General features: G+C 37.5%; 1 long non-coding RNA gene across 1 annotated transcript in view; it reads right to left on the minus strand.

Annotated features, from left to right (window-relative positions):
• LOC114673800 (uncharacterized) overlaps positions 1 to 14,021 on the minus strand; it is a 142,495-nt gene extending 128,474 nt beyond the window's left edge. The window contains exon 1 of the long non-coding RNA XR_003724609.2: positions 13,922 to 14,021. This is a non-coding gene — a long non-coding RNA (uncharacterized LOC114673800). The remainder of the gene's footprint in view (positions 1 to 13,921) is intronic.
• Between the last annotated feature and the right edge of the window lie 4,069 nt (positions 14,022 to 18,090).

The raw sequence follows: 18,090 nt of genomic DNA on the forward strand, positions 1-18,090 counted from the left end.
AGGAACTTGCTTAGTCCTTTGGAGACACAAAGATTAAAAAAACACAGACACTACCCCAAGGAGTCTGTACCATATATCCATGGGGGGCCAATCAAAGCAAAGGAGAAAAGCTATGCTTATAACCCAAGAGTCATAGAAAGGGTGACCCTTTCAAATAATCCATATTTAGGTAAAAGCTTTGTATTCCAGGCACTGCCACTTACCAGCTGAGTAATCTTGGGCAAGTAATTTAACCTGCAACTCTAGTTTGTTAATGTTAATCTGTAAAATGAAAATAATAATATCCACATGTGCAGATTTAATGGACTAATTTCTGTAATATACCAAGAACAGTACCTAATAAATGTCAATTGTTCAATAAATGTTAGTTATTATTATTTAAATAAATATATAAATAGCAAATAATGCTAACAGTGTGAGAATTTGGTTGAAAATCTATCATCTATCATATTGTTTATCAATAATTTATGGTAAGTTATTCTTCCACGTTATCATTCATGGAACCTACAATGAAAACAAGACTATCGTTTTGTGTATGGACTTGTACAAAGTATAAGCAAAAAAGCAACATAAGCATAGATTTCTTCCCAATAAAACATAATACAGGCCACTCACTTTGCCCAAAAGATGTTTTTGAAAGTACAATACAATGTAATAATTTTGTAGTTTGAGAAAAGTTTATCTTCAATTTACATTATTAATTTCATTTCTGGTTGATCTAAAATTGGCCATAGTTCTTGAGATGTGAAATGTCAGTATTTCCTGCTCTGTTTACTTAACAAATTGATTATAGCTAAACGAGTTGTGTATTTCATTAGTTACCTGATAGGCAGGTAATCTTAGCTAATTCTTACCTACCTCATACGCAAGTAACTAGTAAAATACACAAATTATTTAGGTATTTGTCAACCTCCACTGCTATTCCAGTCTCCCGGATCAGTGAACTGGAGGCACTGATGATTAGTGATAACCTCCAGGCATTGTAAGAGAAAATTTTTGTCATTTTAATTGGTAGACAAATTCTGATGATGTTAATAGAATGGGGTGAAGCTAATGATTTTGATGAGACATATTTCCTCAATTTCACAATATTATTGGAGCGATAACAAGATCTCTGTAATAATAGTTTCTATCTGTCCTCCTTGCCCCTAGCATTAAATTCTAACATTTCATCTCAAATTTGAGCTTTATAAAAGAGGGAGCTAACTAAGAGAGCACAGAAAAGAGCTCCATCGGCTTTCTCTTCTGGCATGTCTAGGCTCAGAACTGGCAAAATGGAGACCATGTCACCAGAAAAATTGTCTTTCATAAACACAACTCTTTTCTTTGCTTCAGCATGGTCTAACTTCATGATTCTGGAAAGATTATCACATTTCAAATGGATGACCCTCAAAGAGAGAAGTAATGGTAGGTCTTATATTAAGGTATTGGCCCCTGACAGTTCTTACAAAACCATCAGCATTTCTATTTCTTGTTCTTTGTTTCTATTTTTACGATGTGTTGCCTGTTTTCTTAAAAAGCAATAGCATGAACAAGGACTATTTAACAGAAGAATTGAGTTCAAACCCTTGGTCAATTATTTACAGTTCTGAGACTTTGGGCTTGTACCTTCTTCATAGGAAAACAGATGATATTTCATGTATTAATGCATAAAAGACCCCTAGGTGCTATATCATGTTCACATAAACCTCACAGTAATTCTTAGAGGACTTCTGAAAGAGGAGGACACTGAGGTTGAGGGAAGAAGGGACTTGTTCAAGGTTACAATAACTCCTGGAACTAGAATCAAACCTAGATTTAGTCTGACTCTGAACAATAAAATTAGTCACACCTACTGAGCACCTACAATGTGCTAGGCACTGTCTTAAGTATGCTATATGCATTAACTAATTTAAACTTCATGGCCATTCTAGAAGGCAAGTACAATTATTATTATTTCACAGAAATCCACCATGATGCCTTCCTTTGTCCACACACTTCTCATTTTATAACCCTCCATTTATATGCACATATATGACATTTTTCTAATTTCTTTGTGACACTCTGAATTACAAATGCTATTAAAGCCTGTGGACTTGTTTCCCAACATTTGGGAAAACTAAGCTCAACCCTATTTTGACATTTTTAGTGAGTTTTCCTTTCACTGTAACCCTTTCTCCAGGCCCCCACGTGGCATATAGAGCAAGGCATACTTAATCCTCAATTTACAGAGCCTCTTCTTTTAGTAGACGTAGAGAGGTTGAAATGCTAACTTCATTTATAGTATGTCACCATTCATTTAAAAACCCTCTGTGATTTTTTACCACCTTTATCTTTTCTCCTGATGAAAAACATAACTTTTTATTGTTTCAAAAACCTCCAAGAAGCAACAAATTTAACAAGAAATTAATGACCAGGAGACTTATGTCAGTAAAATTCTGAACTAAATTGAACCCTAGGGTTTTAAAATGCTCAAACACCATCGTATTTTGCGGGCACTTATTTTTTTCTTGGCATCGTGCAACTTCCTGTTTCTAAGAAAAAAGGATTAAAGTGTCCCATTAAAAAAAAAAAAAAAAAAAAAAAAGCAAAAACTCCAAAAGCTTCTTGGACATCAAAGAGACCTTACACAACAACATTTTGATGAGTTAAGTGTAAAGGAATCAAAAACACATGGATTAAATTTCCCATAAAACCCACATGTGTTTAAAAATCAAGAGAAAATGTGCTTGGCCAAATGCATTTGGGGTTTTGTCAAACCCCAAACATTTGAGGAATAGTGTGAGATGTTTAAGGAACCCAAAACACAGCTGGATCGGCCTATATCATTCTCAAAGCATATGCCAGTGGGAGATGTTAAAGGAGATAAACCCCCAAAACAATCAAGTTCTGCTTAAAAATCACAACTTGATTATTGATCAGAAAGTTGCAGTTTTCGAATATATAGATTTTAATCACCTCTAAACTTAGAAAGTTATAGCTTATGTAACCTGTTAGAAGTCATTTACTAAAGAGCTCTTCTATTTTTAAAAAAGAAAAAGGGATCATCATTTCCAATCTTCAGATTTTCCAGCATAAGCAGACGGGATCTTTCCTGCAGCTTTCAAATTTCTATCAAGTTATTCCATGTTTTGTATTATACTTGATTTAACTTTGCTAGACTAGGCACATTATTAATTGGCTCCCTTTTTATTTACAATACTATTGCTCGAAATATATACTAGAGTGTATAATTGAATTTTGGGTTTACTGTAATTTAAAAAAGTCAAAAGAGCAATAAACATAAGCGTTAGTCAACAATTGCCTCTGAGAACCAGCATAAATCATCAAGATTAAATAATTTTAAATCATATTTAAGCTCCTTAATTTTAATTTATGGTTGCCAATCTATTTTCAGTCATTGTCGACTGGAATTTCTTGTCAGTGCTTTATGTCTTTAGAGGTGATGGCAAGGGATGTCTAAACATTCCCTTTTTATGGGGGCCTACATTATCAGGCTGAAATCATTGATCCATGCTTTTTGTTTCTTATTACTTTCCTAGTGCATTCTATTTATTTTAAAAGTTAGGCAAGTAGTGAGGAGGGGAATTTGATCATGAATTTAAGTACTTTTTCAAGTCTGTTTTCTAATTTAATAAATAAGACTTTGATCCTTAGGGTAGATCTAGTTTAGAGATGTATAAGTAAATGAGTATTTCCTTTAGCTAAACGATACTGTGTATCACTTTTTGGATTACAGATAGCACTATCATGATTTCCAGGGAGTACAAAGGTTAATGAAACCATCCCTGTGCCTTCTTGACTCCTGCAAATAGCTAAATAGCAATATTGCAAATTTCTCTTTCCCCTTTCTACTATAATCAACATTACATATCCTGCAAAAATATAATACAGTGAAAATACAAAAAAAAAAAAAAAACAGAAAATATTTTCCCTGATGAAAGTAGCACCGATGTGGGAATGATTAATATTTTTTCCCACTCCCAGCCACAAGCACTGCAGTATGAATTAGCAGTTTCTACCCACTTGGATCTCAGCTCAGCTCTCCAAAGGGTAATTTCTGATGTATAACAAGGTCACAGCTCAAGAGTTAACCCTGTACACTAATAAAAACAGCAATAGCAGTCAGAATATCATTTATGGAAACCCACCATTTGCTAAGACCTGAACCAGACATTTTACACACTACTTTTAATGTTCACAATAACCTGGGCAAGTAGATTTCTATTGTTTCCATTTTACAGTTGAAGATGTCGAGTCTTAAACACATTAAGTCATTTGCTCATGAATATACAGGTCTGTTTGGTCACAAAGCCCACACTCTCTCCTCAGCCCTGTTGCCTCTTACATGTTTAAGGTGGATGAATGAAAACAGTGACCATCTCTTAGGAGACTGACCAAAGGGTAGAGAATAATACAACCCTAGCTTAAGAAATTAGCAGGCTGTCGTACCGATATGACCTGCAGGTCTTGAAATCACAGATCCCTGCTCTGTTGCTCACTCTAATGAATATCCTATGTCGCACTGTGATACATCTTTTGCCCCAGACATGACTTGCCACATTTATACTCTTTTGAATTTCCCTTGAACATGCCCGGGCATCATTTTGGAGAGCAGTCAATTGCTCAGGAACTGATTCCATGATGCTTTCGAGGCCATCGCCTGTTTCTGATTATTTCTTTCCAGAGCTTAGCTAACGGACATGAGTGTTATACCTTGGGAATGAAAAGTCTGTAGCCAAGAGAACAAAATCACATCCACCAGCCTTGTATTCTTCCTATTATTTTATTGTCCCAACAGTCAGAACGATGTGTCATGGGATGAAGAGGAAATCTGTTACATGACAAGGTTTTTTTTATTTGATATAGCCTTAAAGGGCTTTCTATTAATGACTGGGGGCAGAAATTAGGCTGGCAGGCCACTCTAGATTGGCAGTCCGTGGTTAAACTAATTAGGAGGTGATCCTAGATTCAAGCAGGCACTATACTGTGGATGAGAACTACAGAAAGTGTACAACAGGCCAAGTTTCTGAAGGATAATGCCAAAACGGAAAATTACTACAGGAGACCAAATCAGCAAAGTGAAATCATGAAAGAAGTAAAGCTCCTTAAAAAAGAGAAAAACTGTGCTATCTTGCAAATCAGAATGAATATTTCGAATTACAGTAAACTAAAATTAGGGGATATGATGGAAGTTGAAAAATAGGGGGAAAAAAAAACAGATGCATTCAAGTTATAAGACCCGGTACCTACATTTCAGGTTTCTTAAAAAACTGAACGCAGATATTTTTAAATGCCTAAAATGACTAGTCAATAGATAGACAAATACAGAGAAAAGATAATTTACAAAGGAAAATAATTATAAGGAAAACATTTATTCTTACTATAAAGAAAAGAAATCTAAACTTTTAAAAATGATACATTGGTCTGTTAAATTTCAATTTTTAAAAGTGTATAACAGACTTTGATGGTGCGGGTCAGAAGAAATTAATAGTTCCAAATATTGTTATTTGTTTCACTCTGAATTGTATCTGAATGGATACAAATCTTTTACAAAGAAATTTGACAATGCATATTGAAATCCTCAAATATTTATGCATTTTAGTCTCCTGAGAAACTGATTCTAATGAAATAATCTTAAGTATACATACAGGGTTGTTCATTACAGCATTATGTAGAATCACAAAATGTAGAAACAGCCCTTAAATGTCATAAAATAGAAGAATGTTAAAGCCATTCAATGAGATGATTTAAAAATTGGTGATTATGAAGACTAACAAAAACTTGAAAATGCTTTTGCTATAATACAGACTGGTAAAGAGCAAGAAAAATTCTGACTATAAGCAATACAAAATTTTGTATTAGTAAAAAGACAGGAAAGAAGTATATCAGAACAATAGCAGGGATTATCCTACCATAGTGAGACCCTTACTAATTTTATTTTTCTTCTCCATTTTTTATGCCTTCCTAAATGTGATTGCATTACTTTTTTTTTAAGGAGTAGAAGTAATATTTCAAGATCAATATATTTTTAAATAACTCGTAGAAGGACCAGGCCAAGCAAACAAACTATGAAGACAAATGCAAATAAACAAAGCATTTATATTTAAGAGAAGGGTAACAACAGAAAGGCAAGTAAAAAGGCCCCACAATTTAGGAATATGAATCTTTTTTTTTTTAATCTGGAAGAAAACAATATGTTGAAACATCAAAGAAAAGCTTTGTAAAAAGAAATCCATTCCTTTAGAAGGAAATGAAATAAATTTCCTTCTAAAATAGGTTGAAATGTACATAGTGATGGGGAGGAAAGAACAGGTATCTATGAGGTTGACTGGGTTGGAGTGCCATGTGGTTGCCATTTTAGCCTATGCAGAGTCATATCAACAATTATTTGTCTTCCTATGTTTGAAATTACTTCTGAATGTCTTCCCTGAAGCCAGAAGGCTTCACTAGACTGCTCAAACTCTCTCCCAGCTCCAAAATTCCATGAGATGTATTAAATAATGAAGAAACCATCAAGTATGCTAGCAAGTTGCCCTGATATTTGATTACAGTTTGTGAATTTACTGAGACCCAATTACCTATTAAGGGAAAAAATTAATTCTTGATCTAGTAGAGTCACTTACTGGCATAATCTTTCCACAGGTTATTCACTGTCTGATTAACAAAGAAATGGGAAATGAGGATGATGCTTTTCTCTGGAAAATTAAAAAATAATCTTGTTACTATCTAAAATAATTTATCTCACATAGGAACATAGCATGGCTGAAATGGCTGGGGGGGAGGCAAGGAAATAGTCTATGTCAGGGGTCCCCAACCCCTGGACCATGGACCAGTGTTGTCTGTGACCTGTTAGGAACTGGGCTACACAGCAGGAGGTGAGTGGCAGGCAAGTGAGCAAAGCTTCATCTGTATTTACAGCCGCTCCCCATCACTGGCATTAGCGCCTGAGCTCCGCCTCTGTCAGGTCAGTGGCAGCATTAGATTCTCATAGGAGCACAAACCCTGTTTTGAACTGCACATGGGAAGGATCTAGGCTGCATGCTCCTTCTGAGAATCTAATGCCTGATGATCTGTCACTGTGTCCCATCATCCCCAGATGGGATAGGAAAACAAGCTCAGGGCTCCCACTGATTCTACATTATGATGAGTTGTGTAATTATTTCATTATATATTATAGTGTAATAATAATAGAAATAAAGTGCACAATACATGTAATGTGCTTGAATCATCTCAAAACCATCCTCCACCCTGGTCTGTGGAAAAACTGTCTTCCACAAAACCAGTCCCTGGTGCCAAAAAGGTCGGAGATTGCTGGTCTACGTACTATTGGTAGACTTACCACAAGATGCTATAAACCTTTATTTGTAATCCCTATCTTGAAGAAAAATTAGCGTTTTTTAATGGAACAAAAGACTGTGATGTTGAATTCACAGTTTGTATAGCTCATTTTGTACACCATTGTGTTTCATGTTCTATCACACATCTAGCCTTTATAGATTTTGATATTCCCTCAAGGACATTTGGATGTCACGTTGTATCATATGGGGTAGGTGATGCTGGAGATTAATGGGAGGAACAGGCAGAGGCATCTCCCTCCACCATGTTCAGAAATATCTTCCTCCTATATCTGTAGAGATCCACAACAGGACCACAGTCAATCTGGCTCCAGAAATAAGAAGTGAAACATAGGTGTTTCCAATATAGGTTGAGAAAACAAGAGACAGAATCAATGTGTTAGAGTCTTGCTCTTTGCAGAGTATGTCTTTGCTATTAATGAATGTCAATTAGAGGTAGATATTGGCTGCTGTCTTCTGAAGAGTTAATGATCTAGTTAAGAATCCGAACATGCAAGATAAAGGAAGAGAGGGTTAATTTATATTTAAAAATGAAAAGGAACAAATGAGAAGGAAAGAAACAATACAATAAAGGCCTTCATTGACATAAGATGTTTCCCTGAAGTCTATGATCTTTATTCTATAAGGAAAGCATTACAGACTTTACAGAGAACAGTGAGATCTGAGGACGAAGAGGTCATTTGCCTCTCTGGTGGTGGGTATTTGTTCATAAAATATATACCAAATAAGATACTTTTTTAAAAGTATATTTATGCAAACATAATGGCATGTTCCCTTTACATCGCTAGTGGTATTTTGTCAATTACATGGATAAGATTTCATATTTTTATAGAAACGACCTCAGTACTAGTGTCAATAATTTCTTTTTGGCCAATTATGGACCAGATCAGGGAATGACAGAAGCCCTGAGATTCAATACATTTAAGTGCTAGGCACTTTTCAATTCACAAGAGGACTCATTAAACTTTGTTGTCTAACCTTCACTGAATCCCAAATAATTTAGATGGTTGTATGGGAGAAATGATGTATAGAGATAGAAGAAGAAAGGTTGACTTATAGAGTTTCTTACTCGTTTTCCTTTCTTGTTCTTAAGTTTCAAAATCCTGTAGTAACCGGAATGTATTTAACTATGTGTTGCCCAGAGGGAATCAAGGCTATAAGAGAAGGAAATAGAGATTCAGCCTAAAGAATGCCTGCCTATGTTACCATTGCAAATATGTTGTTTTATGAAAATATATACAATGCCCCTTGCTTAAAAACCATGTACTTTGTTAAGATGTTAAATATGCCTCCTTTTCATGTGGGCCTGCTGTTTTTCGGTTAGCACCTTAACAGAAAGAACAAGAGTCTACTTTTATCCTAAGGACAAAGTCCCAAATTGATGAAATTTTGCAGATGAGAGCTTATGGCAGTCTTTTAGAAATGTTATTCTTCCTGGAAATAGGAGTAGACACCTCCTTTTTATCCAGACCTATAAAACATCAATTGTCGCCAAATGACTCTACTGACCTGGAATTTACATTTTTTGAAATCAGTGATTTAATATGCCTCTGTTTTGCATAAGGTGAAAGTAGTATTTTCAATTAAACAACAATGTGCTTCAATCATTCACTCTGCCTCCTTCTACAAAACAATCCCCAGACAAAATAATGTACTATAAAATATGTTACTTCATTGAGTATATACTAAAATGATATATCTGTGTGTAAATTGGTCACTTATGTGTTCACCAGTATTGCTCTAATACCTTAAACAAATATGATACTTTGGCCAGAGTAGTCTCTATAACTGCTTTATAACTACTGTAACTTTGGCCTTCATTTAGTCTATGTGGACTATTATTTCCTGAAATTCAAGTAGCAGGAACTAGCATTTATGGGAATTCACTCTGTGACAAAATGACTATGTCAAGTAATTTAGATCTGTCATCTCAGTTGATCTTCATGGACTTACCTGTGAGATAAATGTCATTATCCCTATTGCGCAGATGAGGAAATTGTGGCAGAGAAAATTCAAGTAACTTTCCTAAGGTCATTTAGATGATGTATAGAATACAATACTGAGTCCCAAATTTATACACTATTTACTATATCACCACTAGACCATTATTATGTAACTACAGGTATCATGGAATTCATTCATTCATCTTTCCTTTAAAAAATATGCATGTATGGGCACAACACTGGGAGCCTTTAAGAGGCATAATATGAACCTGCCATAGTAAGATGGGAAGAAAAAATCTAAACCATTGTTTTTTAAAAACCCTCAGCACATGAGAGGATATTTTAGATTAAGACATACATGTGTAAAAAAAAAGCAACAGAGAGAGACTAATTGACAACACTGGAGAGATGGGGGTTAGTTGAACAGTGAGCTCTTAGAGAAGGAGGCAGAACTCAATGAAATCAGGAGGAATTAGCCTTGGAAAGAGCAGATGTCCTACCGTGGAGGCATGAAGGATATGAAGATAGCTGAAGTCCAAGAGATTATTGGTTGTAGAGAGAAGGAAAGGGATGGGATCTTGGTAGGGAGTCTTGGAATTGTTTAGCAAAGTAGAAGATAAGTCAACTGTCCATAGCGATGGGTGGAATTTGGAGTTTAAAGACAGAAAACCATTTGGCTCAGTAAATTTTGGGACTGGGCTATACAAGGTGACAGAGAAGGATGAGGAAGAGCAAAAGGATCCAGGAACATTTCAATAGCCAGATCTGCAGAGTCCCATCAATCTCTACAGTGAAGCTTTTCAGCCAGGCATTACAGCATACACTGCATAACATTTGTGCATGTCACTACCATGACACTAGGATCAACTCTTTCTGTGCCTGTCTTCACCTAATGCTCTCTGATGGTGGGCACTAGATATTATTTGACTCCATGTTACCACGACCAGCATGCGGGTGAATATCATCTAGTGCCTGCCACTGAGTGTTTAACAGACACTCAGCTTACATTTGGCTAATGAATATTGACTGACATGCTGGAAGATCAGGCAGGGAAGAGTTCTCAATGACAATGCCAACACAAAATGGTGTGTCATTATGAGACTAGGATTGACTTGCCTCTTAAAGTGTCACAGCCTATAAGTTGAGCACATCACAGGGAATTGCAGTGTACAGAACTGCTGTCTTCTGTGGATGGGAAAAAGGTGAGTAGGTGCTGATGCAGGCGTTCTCCAGGGTCGGGTGAGGTAAGGCAGAACATATCATTAGTTATTAGCACATTAAAAAAAATGGGTAACAAATAAGAGAAGACAAAGCAGAGATCCCTAAAGAGGCCAAGGGCAGTTGGAGAGGGATTCAATGAAGACATATACCATGATAGGCACTACACATCACTCTTTATGAAGTATTTAAGGAAATGATTTATCTAGGTTAAGATTTTTTTTTATTTTTTTATTTTTTTATTTTTTAAATTTATTTATTATTATTATACTTTAAGTTGTAGGGTACATGTGCATAATATGCAGTTTTGTTACATATGTATACTTGTGCCATGTTGCTGTGCTGCACCCATCAACTCGTCATTTACATCAGGTATAACTCCCAATGCAATCCCTCCCCCCTCCCCCCTCCCCATGATAGGCCCCGGTGTGTGATGTTCCCCTTCCTGAGTCCGAGTGATCTCATTGTTCAGTTCCCACCTATGAATGAGAACATGCGGTGTTTGGTTTTCTGTTCTTGTGATAGTTTGCTAAGAATGATGGATTCCAGCTGCATCCAAGTCCCTACAAAGGACTCAAACTCATCCTTTTTTATGGCTGCATAGTATTCCATGGTGTATATGTGCCACATTTTCTTAATCCAATCTGTCACTGAGGGACATTTGGGTTGATTCCAAGTCTTTGCTATTGTGAATAGTGCTGCAATAAACATACGTGTGCATGTGTCTTTATAGCAGCATAATTGATAATCCTTTGGGTATATACCCAGTAATGGGATGGCTGGGTCATATGGTACATACAAAAAGTATTCATATGAGAAAAGTTATAGCAGAATTTTATTTTGAAGTCTTTTTTTTTTTTTTTTTTTAAAGAAAACTGCAGGCTGGGCATGGTGGCTCACACCTGTAATCCCCGCACTTTGGGAGGTCAAGGCAGGCAGATCACAAGGTCAAGAGATTGAGACCATCCTGGCCAACAAGGTGAAACCCTGTCTCTATGAAAAATACAAAAATTAGCTGGGTATGGTGGCACGCACCTGTAGTTCCAGCTACTCAGGAGGCTAAGGCAGGAGAATCACTTGAACCCGAGAGGCAGAGGTTGCAGTGAGTCGAGATTGCACCATGACACTCCAGCCTGGCAACAGAGTGAGACTCCGTCTCAAAAAAAAAAAAAAAAATTCCATGATAGTTGTGTTGTAATAGGTTTTATGGGCACAGACTTTTACCATCACTGAGTGCATAATAATAACATCCTGCTGTCTCACAATGGTCATGGCCAGAAGACAGAGAGCACGTTTCTTGTTGACTTTGATGCACCCTCAGACAGTATCTGTGAAGCATAGGGAGAAATTGCTTTGACTTTGGGATTTGGTGACAGGAAAGTAAGAACTTGAGAGACCTGAGGCTGGGTTCTTAATTATCTGCGTCCTAAAAGTAGGAGATGTTTCATGCCTGAAGAAGATCTTGTCCAGTGTCAAAGTTGGCTTCTCTCTGTTGGACTTTGTTGGTTTCTGCTGCCCTGAGTCCTGACCATGGTGGAAAGCAAGACTCTACCTACTGGGTGAGTCCTGAGTCCTACCTTACCCCCAGTTTAACCCTATCCCATTACTCCCCACCTTTCCCTGAGTCTTCCTGTTTGGCCTGTCACCCAATCCTAACAAGATGGGCAACATATACCAAATAGCAGCACACAATCCCAAAATATTTTATGATGTGTCTCTGTCTACATTGATATCCAATTCATAGCCAGTTGGATTTGTGGGGGGTGGGTAGAAGTGGTGAAGTATCCCTTTCATTCTCTTTTTAAAACGCCTTCTAGAATTTTCGGTGTTTTTTATTTTTTGGTTTGTTTAATTTTACATTGTTATGATTGCTTATAAATAAGAAAGCATTCCAAGTGCTTTCAGTGACATTTTCTTATACAGAGGCTGCCATCAACACATTTGATGACAGACTTTTTTTTCAATGATAACTTTGCCCCTTTCTCTAAATCACAGATAATCACAAGCAGAGTTGGTGGTTTTTTCAAATGGTTGCAAATCTCCAACTCATGTGATAAAAGATGCTGACATTAATATTCTGGTGTGCAAGCTAATTCCTTCAGCCCAGCTGGGAGGCAGAGACTCTATGACCGAGGTGAGACCGCCGCAATGTGCAGCGTGTACCGGGTCCTCTGGAAGGCTGATCTGTTAGTTGCACCTTGTGCAAATTGTGGCAGCTTGACTGTTTCCATGGGTGAGCAGAAGTGGCTCTGTTTTCTCACTGCTGCTTTCAATTTACTGGCTGCCTTGAAAGGTTCAGAGAGGGCCCAAGGTTTTACTGTTAACTATTTAGGTCCTATCAGTTTCTAGACTTCATTCATCCTTGAACCCTCTGGCATCAGCACGTGATTACTTGTTAATATAGGAGGGACAAGTAAAACTAATAAATACCATTTAGCTCCTGTGTCTGCAGTATGTTCATTAAGCAAATCTCCATGTTGCTTCAGGCCCCGTAGAGCAGTCCAGTGTTTAGAGATGAAAACTATGTTAAGTTGCAAAGACGTCCTTTTGCAGAAGCAAAGTACCCCTACTTACCTTGCTACTTTCAGGATGCAGCAGCAGTTAACCCTACAGTTTCTTATAGCATTGTCTAGTTATTTCTTGCTTGTGCTCTTGTCTTTGCATACAGATTTTCAGGTCCTTCGGTTTACAAAGTAATGTCACCTTCCTTGAATCCTTCCCAGCTTCCTACCATAGAGTAGGTTGCAAAACAACCCTTACTACATGTGCAGAGCTAAGCACAGTGTGCAACATACAGGAAATGCCCCATAAATGTTTGTTGTTACTGAAATTAAGGAAAAAAAGAAACAACAAGTTTTGATGTAATGAAAGAGTATCTGTATAATTTTGCCAAATTCCTTCTTTTCTATCTGCTCTTCCTGACCTACGGACTGACATATGGAACCCAAAAATACCCCCATCCCAATCTTTGTGATCTCCACCAACAGCACCTGGTACTCTAGCTGAAACCAACTCTGCAAGTCCCTGCAGCCAAGTATCTGTGCCAGCCAGCTTCCTAGGTTCATGTGGTACTGGAATGACCTCCTGCTCTTATCCAGGTGAAAACCTCAGGACTCTCCTTGCATAAGGCTTCTCGGGCCTGACCTCTACCATGAAGCAGATCATTCATTTATGTCTCCAGGTTAATCTGTACCCTCTTTATTTTATTTATCTTACTGATTGATTGATTTTATTTATTTAGATCTCTCTCTTCCCTACCAGATGTAAGCCTTCAGAAAACCAGGCTGTGTCTTATTTATCCTTGTAGCTCAGTACATGACTGTAGTAGTCCATTTTCACGCTGCTGATAAAGACTGGGTAATTTACAAAAGACTTACCATGAGACTGAGAAATTTACAAAAGAAAGAGGTTTAATGGACTTACAGTTCCACATGGCTGAGGAGGTCTCACAATCATGGTGGAAGGCAAGGAGGAGCAAGTCACATCTTACATGGACAGCAGTGGGCAGAGAGAGACAGCTTGTGCAGGGGAACTCCTGTTTTTAAAGCCATCAGATGTTGTGAGACTTATTCACTATCACGAGAACAGCACAGGAAAGACCTGCCCCCCTGATTCAACCACCTCCCACCGGGTGCCTCCCACAACACATGGGAATTCAAGATGAGATTTTGTTGGGGGTGGGGGGATACAGCCAATCCATATTAGTGACATGTAAGGTGTGATAAATAAATGTTTTCAAATGAAGTCATGAATGTCTGTCCTTATGTGTCCATTTCTAGGGTGACACTTCTCCTTCCCCACTCATACACTCCATCTCCCCAAGCTGTGGGCTCCTTCCAGCCTCTGACCAGCTGTGTCCATCCAGCTGGGGCTGCAACCTCTTCCTGATACTTGCCTGACAGCTCTTAATTACTTTTGCTGTTTTGTTTGTTTACTTTTTGGATTTCCTCTTCTAACTCTTGATGGGGATCTACTAATTATTGTTTATCACCAAAATTCTTTCTTCATCTGAGAGGGAGGTATGCTCATGACAGATATTGATGGAGAAAATAAAAGACACTAACTATCTCGAAACAGTTAATTCACTCCAGTTCTCCAACACTAGGTGCTGGTGCAGATCTCACATGAGACAGTTCCTGCCTACAGGAGCTTAGTGTCTGGCTAGACAGAGAGAATCTATGAGAAAGAGGAGGCTGCATATATCAAGTCACAACTTTTCAAAACAGTGAGCTGAAAAATGTGAAGGAAAAAAGTCATATGAATAGATAAAGAGAGGAAACAAAAACAGTTGTTTGGCTCATTAGCTCAGAGATGGTCACGAAGCTGGTCGGTGGTTCAGCTTACACCAGAATCAAGGTCTCATATGGCCCTCAAGGACTTGTTCGATGATCATCTAGTCAGAATGAAAGCATTCTGTGCTGACAATCATGATGGATTTTCTGAGCATAGGCATGGTTCTCAATAAACCTGAGTCTTAATTTGCCTCTTATGGGTGGAGAGCAGGAGATGACAGAGAAGCTTTTTGTTTGTTTGTTTGCTTGCTTGCTTGCTTTTAATGGATCAAAGAGACAAGATGGCTAGGAGAGAAACTCTGGACCCACCCTGACTAGGTTTGACTCTTGGCTTAGCATTCTTTTAGCTGTAAGAACTTGGTTATGTTACTGAATAGTAATTTCTCTGTTTGAAACATGTGGATGATATTGACACCTACCTCCTAGGCTTGTCAAGAGGATTAAATAAGATAATGCCTCTCATGCTGTTAGCATTATACCTGGCATGTAGCAAGTGCCCAGCAAATATTACCAATTAACAATTAGAATAGTTAATTTGACTTTCATGTTCAAATAGCTCTATCAGACTTGTTGATATTTCCACTGAATATTTGAGATCATTGTGATTTATAAGGCACTGCAAAGAAAATATTCTAATGTATGAGATTTACTCAGTCCTGTAGATCTATTGCGTCCTACTTTCAACATAGTTATTTTTTACATGATGCATTATGCATATAGCTGATAGATATACCTATAGATGATATACATCTGAGAGCAATGAAGGATGACTGTTTTTCCAGCAGCCATAGATGAAGCAAGATAAAGGGAAGGTGGCAGAAATAGAAAAAGAATTCTGGTGCCTATGGAAATAAGGACAAGGTACAATGAGTAACGAGGGTTCAGGTGAGGAACTAATTTGCCCTCTGTCACTCCCACAGTCACCCAGCATCAGTGCATTGAGCTGAGGGAGAGCCTCTTGTGGGCTGTTCTTGGACTTCTCTCCTTCTAGGGCAAGATAATCTCCACTCTTTTGCCAACACCCTTCACATATCTTACAGGAGATGTAACCTGTCCAAAGACAAAAAACTTATGCTGGACAAGCCAATACCAGGATCTCCATCTACACCTCCAAAGTTAAGACTTGGAAATCTTTCCAGCTACCTTACTGCCCTATTCAGAAGAAGATACTTCTGCATGATCTTTCATTTCTCATAGCCCTACAGAAGTGTCATGAGAATAGGTCTATAATTCATGTGTGTCTATGGACTAATGGATGGGTGGATGGACAGAATGAAGGCAGCAAGGATGAATGTAAATAAGAAAAAGTCCCAAGACCAGAATAACAGGAGGGAGAAGTATCCATATGGTTACTTCAACAAATGGCTTTGAGAACAAAAATTCTTCTTAGCTGTGTGGGAGAGAATTCTCTGCAGATACTCTACATAAATATGGTAGCTGCGATCATGAAGATCTGGGAGAAAAAACGAAAATGACCTAGCCACCAACACATTAAAATGAGAGCACGGCAGGGAGTCAGAGACAGAAAAATATTTTTTGAGAAAGAAATGTTCTATTTTTTCTTTCCTTTTAACCACTCCCAAACTAACATGGTGGGGTAAATTTTAGGAACCAGTGGGTCTTCGCACTCAGTCCTGAATTTTTTTTTTTTTTTTTTTTTTAATTTGAGGAGCAAAGAATCAGGTCCCAATGGGAGGAACAGCAGAGTTGTAGTGCTTTTTTTTTTTTTATACCTTGGTAACATCTTGAGTCAAAAGAATATTTTTTTTTCAGTAGCTCAAGCTGGAAGAGCTTATACGAAAGTGTGGAATCAACAAACGCAGTGCTGAAGGGACCTTGGGGTCCTCCTATAGACATATCTAATAGGTGATGGAACTTGTCCATGGTCACCTCACTCACCAGAGAATGAACCAATACCAAGATCAACATCTGCACCTTCAAAGTGAGGAAGCCAAAAGCTTTCCAGCTCCCTGTTGCACTATTATTTTTAAAATAGTAAACAGATATATTGAAGGAGGCCTACAGTTTATGCTATTAGAAATCTATTTGGTTTTAATTGAGATAAGCTGATTTATGTCACATTCTACAAAAAGAGAATTACTACAAAACCGAACTAATCAAATATAACTTTTCTTTTAGTTATAATAGTTATAATAATATATATATTCAATATAATTATTTTATGTTCTTTGGTTGATATTAGACCAGGTTGTTTGTGATTTAGTTTCAACACAGATAAGGAACATTTATTTTACTTCATGTTAAAAACAATAATGAGAGAACCATAGCAAAAAACTTTGAGATTTGTATTTTTATTGGTGTAGAGAAGATGTAAAAAATGTATCTTTATCAGTGATGTTGTGGAAAACTGTAATATTTTAAACAGCACCATGATTTTTGTTGTGTTTTATGCCAATTCTATTAAGTTGAGACATAATGAGTTGCCAAATTACTCCATTGACAGAAAATAGGCTTGATTCTATTCCTACCCTACCCCGAGGAGGGTGAGTTAAAATTATAATTGAAGAAATAAACAACAGTTGACAATAAGAGAAGTTTGGATAAACAAATGACTAACAAGATTAAGAGAGGTCCTTTCAGTGTAGAAGCCAGGTAAATTTATGTTGCATGAGATTCACCTTCCCTAAGAACATATTTGGAAGCTGAGGTCACCTCCCTCTTTTAAAAACCTTTGCTCCCACTGCCTACAGGCTAAGGGTAGACCATCTTGGCCTGATATTTGACACCTAGCCTGGCTCCTGTGCATCTGTGCCAGAGGAGCTGTCTCTACTCCTGACAAAAGCCTTGCGCTCCACTGAACTAATTTCCTAGGACTGATATTTCTTGACAAATAAGTAACATACAGTTCCAGAAAATGGAAAATGACTATGATCCAACAGAACTTTCTTTCATGATGGAAAGGTTTCATATATGCTTTCCAAAACAAAGGCTACTGAGCACCTCATATGTGGCTAGAGACACTGAGACACTGCGTTTTTACATTTGTTTAGTTTTAATTAATTTAAATTTAAGCAACCACATTTGGCTAATACCATATTGTATCACACAGCTCTAGAATATCACAGTGGATTATGGATGCATGCTTTAAACAACTGTTTCAATTATTTACTGCTGCATGACGAAACACTCCAAAACTCAGTGGCTTAAAACAACGAAAAAATTATTTCTCCAATTTTGTAATCTATTCTAGGCCTAGCTGAGTGGTTGCTTTGCTCCCCATGACGGTTGCTGGGAGATCCAAGATGGCTCCTTCACTCAGCTGTCTGGTGCCTCAGCTGT

The sequence above is a fragment of the Macaca mulatta genome, chromosome 18 (assembly GCF_049350105.2).
Source record: "Macaca mulatta isolate MMU2019108-1 chromosome 18, T2T-MMU8v2.0, whole genome shotgun sequence".
Lineage (NCBI taxonomy): Eukaryota > Metazoa > Chordata > Mammalia > Primates > Cercopithecidae > Macaca > Macaca mulatta.